The 5,263-nt window shown below is 40.2% G+C and overlaps 1 non-coding gene across 1 annotated transcript; it reads right to left on the bottom strand.

The window, feature by feature from the left end:
• Positions 1-3,146: 3,146 nt before the first annotated feature.
• Positions 3,147-3,249, bottom strand: LOC115846185 (U6 spliceosomal RNA). The gene has a single exon (XR_004036809.1). It is a non-coding gene; the product is annotated as a U6 spliceosomal RNA (small nuclear RNA).
• Positions 3,250-5,263: the final 2,014 nt, after the last annotated feature.

Raw genomic sequence — 5,263 nt, 5'->3', positions numbered from 1 at the left:
CTGCGCCACCAGGGAAGCCCTAAAAATATGTATTTTTAAAGTTCCCTAAGGGATTAAGATGTATTGGCAGGTTTAGAGATCACTGGACTAGAAGATTCTCAACATACTCTTACCTGAAATTAGCTGTTTAATATATCACCAATACAGGATTAATTACTTTATCTCAAGCCTAATTGTTTACTAAGGATTTACTTCTAACTCCAGAGGGATTATGAAATGAAGGGATAGCATTTAAATGGCCCTCTAACCTATACTTCTCTCTACACCTCAGTCAACATCATTAATAAAGGAGCCATATCCTTGTGGGTGGGTAGGGGTAGCCAGCTGGGCTGGGTACATGGCATATTAAAGCCAAGGGAAGGACCAAGTCTCAGGGGTGCTAGATGTCCACTAGACCTTAGGGGAATTCAGAGAAACTGAGTGTGTCGTTTAGTTAGCTTTCTGTGTCAACTTGGCCAGGCTACAGTACACAGTTATCTAATCAAACACTACTGGAGGTGCTACTGGGCAGGTATTTTGTAGATGATATTAACATCTACAATCAGTTCATTTTAAGTAAAGGAGATTATCCTCAATAATGTGGGTGGGCTTCATTAGCTGAAAGGCCTTAAAAGAAAAACTGAGGTTTTTCTGAAGAAGGAGGAAATCTGCCTGTAGACTGCAGTATCAGCTCCTGCCCAAGAGTTTCTAGCCTGCCAGCACGCCCTACAGATTGCAGACTTGCCTAGCCAGTCTCCACGACTGTGTAAGCCAATTCCTTGATAGGTAGATAGAAGGATAGATAGATAGATGATAGAAAGATAGATAGATAGATAGATGATAGATAGGTAGATACAGATATCATAGGAGATATATATATTTGTGAAAACTCATATATATACATATATATATCAAAGATACATATATGTATATGATATATGTGATATTTATATCTCCTACTGGTTCTGCTTCTCTGATAGAATCCTGACTTATACATTGATTAAAGCGTCAGTGCCTACAAGAGATTGACTGTCCAAAACTAAGTCAAAAGAGAGCAAACATCAGGGTCTGTCCAGGTCCAAAGACAAACCAATATGGAAGGAGTGAGTCAGATGAAATTCTGAGAATTCAGGGTAGAGACAGAGTGGGGCAATCACAGAATGATGGGGGAAAGACAAGAATGGGGTCTTATAGGAATAAAGTAAAAACCTGCCATAATCAACTGCCTAGGGATATCAGGTGACCACTAGACAGGTTTTGCAATTATCCAATTTGTCTCCATTAAGGAAACTCTGGGAGGCAGCCACTCTGGGGTTTAGGTCTCTGAATAGTATCCCAGAGGCTAGAGGTATACTGAGTTGCTGGCTTACTATGCATGTAGATATTGTCATATATAACAGCAAGAGCTGAGATTTCTGGTGTCAGACACTACTGTGAACTTTACACTGATGATCTTACTTAACCGTCACAATAACTCTGTGAAAGAGGTGATATTTTTACCCCCATTTTACAGATGAGGAAACTGAGCTTCAGAGAGCAAGTAGTTTGCTCTAGATCAACAACTAGCAAGTGAGAGAACGGGATGGAGTCCAGGCATTTTGATCACCGAATCCCTCCTCTTTACATTCTGCTGCCTCCTCTATTTGATTTGTGTGATTTTGTGTCATCCTGAATTGTCATTGATATCTTGTCTGCCTTCTGTTACTAAACTACAATCTCCCTGAGGGCAGAGATCTGGTCTCATTCACCCCTATGTCCACACTCCCAGCAGGAACCCTAAGCAGCCCTCTAGGTCCACCCCTTCATTCTCTCAGTCACCCCATTGGCTGGTTTGATTCTATGAAGTAATACCAATATGGTGATGTGCGTGACCTCATATTACTGGCTCCACTTCGGAATTCTCAAGGAAGCAGAGTATCTTAGTTCAAAGGATAGAGAAAAGACAGATAATTGGACTACAGTTAAACTTTGCCTTTTTTCCATATGACAAAAAGAGTAAAAGTATTTAAATAATGGACAAAATTCCAAAGTTCTTTTATCCTTTTATTTTTGTATTTTTAGTGGAATGTCACCTTCATTCGCACATGGCTTACTCCAGTGAGTAAACGTTAACTGGACGACTGATAGGCTTAAAAAGTAACATTAGCCACTGGGGAAGTAAAACTGTATCCAAGAGTAACTATTTTCCACTGTTAGAAGTTTTCAGGACAGTAAATATTCAAAAATATTTTTGCAGCATCCATAAAATTCAATGCATCACCAGCCAGACCAAATGAAAACACTGGAGGTCATCAGGATAGTGGATATCCGTCAAATACTCAGGTAAATGAATACGATATTCACCTTCAGTGAGAGTATAATTATTTCAAAAGAAAATATAGACTAGGTCTTCTTTCACATACTATATGATTCTGTCTTTGCCTGTATATTGGTTATCAGCACTGTCCATAAAATACAATAAATTAGATGAGCATTTGCTCATAAATTAAATACTATAATCTTCCATGTCTTTAAAATTCTCTTTAGGAATTGCTGCTTTCTTTGCTTTCACTTTTCTTGCTTGGCACACACAAAATCCTCCTTCCTAAACAGATAATATGAACATGGCTGTATGACTTTAACTGTAATTTGATGCACGTGTTTTGGTGGTAAAGACTATTAGTCCAGACACATATAATTTGCAAGTGTACAGCTTTCTTTAAAGTTACTTGTCTTTTACTGTGCTTTGGTTTTTATTGTTCGAATGCTAGTGGGAATTCTGTTTATCTCAAAAGACAGGAATCAACACCTGAAACTCTACAGTCAGAAAGTGAATAGTTGTTGGAGACATGCGGTATGCAAAAACGATTAAATTTCTTACAAAGTGAATAATATCTATATAATATAATACTTTATAACATAGTATATATTTATATAATTATATATAAATATATAATATATAATGTAATTTCATTTGTCTTAGTCCCTCCCTGGCACTGACTTTCTTATCTTCTGATGAGGTTTCCTAACCTGTACTACAACAAGGCAGACCAGAAACCAAATGGAATCTATTCTTTTTTTTTTAAATTAAAGCATAGTTGATTTACAATAGTGTATGAGCTTCAAGTGTACAGTATAGTGATTCAGTTTTTTGAAGATTATATTCCATTATATGTTATTACAAGATTAAAAATATGGAATGCTTCAAAAGTTTGCATATCATCCTTGGGCAGGGGCCATGCTAATTTCTGTATCAAAATGGAATCTATTCTTCATGTTCCATATTAACGAGTGCAAACATTCGATGTGAATAGTTCCTCATAATTCTGTAAATACAGTAAATTATTCTGCTGGACGTGGAGTATACTACATTAATTTTATTAACATTTAGCATTTTAGCTATAGAAAAACCACATTTTAGGCTCCTTGTATAATTCCAAGTTATTTTCTTATCTCCCTAAACCTATCTCTACTCAGTCGCTTCCCTCTGATCTCCTTCTACAGCCTTATAACTGGGAGCCCTACCTCCAGTCCTTCCATACAATTCTTGGGACATCACAGGAACTTGAGGGCCCATAGCCATTTCCAGGAACATTGTGCTGCGTGATTGCAGAGGGCACCAATGTGGCCACCACTAGCTTACACAGCCCTTTTATTCAAATTAGACAAAGGCGCCCCCCTCAGAACAGATGGATTGGGAAACGATGCCCCTCTGCGTTAACAAATTGGTGAAGCACGCCCTCTTGTTGGACATATTAGAAACGTGAACCCTCTCCGGGCTTGCATAGCCTTGTGGGCTCATGGCACAGCAAACGGAACTGAGGCTGATTTTCAGGTCTTCCTGCCCAGTCTCACCCACCAGGACCCTTTGTGCAGCACATAGATTACTCAGTCATACACAGGAGTCCTGTGAGTAACACTTCTGGGAGTTTTTCCTTCTGTCTTGGCTTTCTCTCCTGGAACCTATGAGACCACTTAATTCAGAGTTGTATGAGCTGGAAGGCCACTGTTGCGTCTTGCAGAGTTGTTGCCTACTGGAAGGTGTCCTCTTTCTTTCCCTTTGCATATTTGCTAAATGCCTGCTATGAGCAATCCACTGCTCCTCACCCATCCTCATCCAGCACAGACACACGGGCTTATTCATCTCCCTAAAGCTCACGTATGAGTATTTCATCACTTGTCTGTCCCAAGACTTTTGTCTTCCCCAAGCACCAAGCACAGAACTTGAGCCTTGGCCAGGACATCAGAAGTCCTGGCTTATGGTCCTTATTCTAAGACTCACTTGTTTCTTGTGAGCTTGGACAAAACCTAAGACCTCTTCTAAGACCTTTTCTACTCCTAAGCTGGGTCTCAGTGTAGGTTTAGTCACAGAGACAGAAAGTAGAATTTTTTACCTCTTAAGGTAAATTGGAAAAATCCAATTTTCTCCTGTCAGCTTTTAATCATATGAAAAGATGCTTACGCCATGCATAAGAGGAGATATACAAATTAAAAGTACACCAAAATATGGGTTTTCGACTATCATATTGAAAGAGATCAAGATGTTTGATAGCATACTGTGTTGGCAAAGGAGCAAGTGAACAGAAAAGCTCATATATCATTTGTAGGTGTATAAATGGGTTTAACTTTTATAGAGGTAAATTGTCAACATCTATCAAAAGAAAAGAATGCGCAGGGCTTCCCTGGTGGCACAGTGGTTGAGAGCCCTCCTGCTGATGCAGGGGACACCGGTTCGTGCCCCGGTCCGGGAGGATCCCACATGCCGCGGAGCGGCTGGGCCCGTGAGCCATGGCCGCTGGGCCTGCGCGTCCGGAGCCTGTGCTCCACAACGGGAGAGGCCACAACAGTGAGAGGTCCACGCACCGCAAAAAAAAAAAAAGAATGCGCATACAATTTTTGACCCAGCAATTCAACTTCTAGGACTTGTTTCCTAAAAAATATACTATTCCATTTCCCTAGTCCATTTACTCTCCCATTCTCCTAGAAGACTATCTCATATATTTTCCTGTCCCCTCAAATCCCTGACATTTTCCGACAGCCTCACACCTCAGTGATGGTCTTGTTCTTCTTTCACTGAGAAAATACAAATGGTCAAAAGAGAACTTCCACCAGCTCCCACCACTACTCCTCCCTTTATACCTGCATCCGTAATCATATTCTCTGCCTTCCTGCCTGTTGCTACAGATGAGCTATCCATGTTAAGGCCAACCCCTCCACCTGTGCACAAAAGTCTACCCAACGCCGACTCAAGGACATCCCTCCTGTCATTCTTCTTTCAGGCTGGATCATTCCCATTAGCATACAA

Source organism: Globicephala melas, chromosome X (genome assembly GCF_963455315.2).
Source record: "Globicephala melas chromosome X, mGloMel1.2, whole genome shotgun sequence".
Lineage (NCBI taxonomy): Eukaryota > Metazoa > Chordata > Mammalia > Artiodactyla > Delphinidae > Globicephala > Globicephala melas.
Note: the sequence above shows the minus strand (reverse complement) of the source record. Positions and strands in the feature narration are given on the sequence as shown.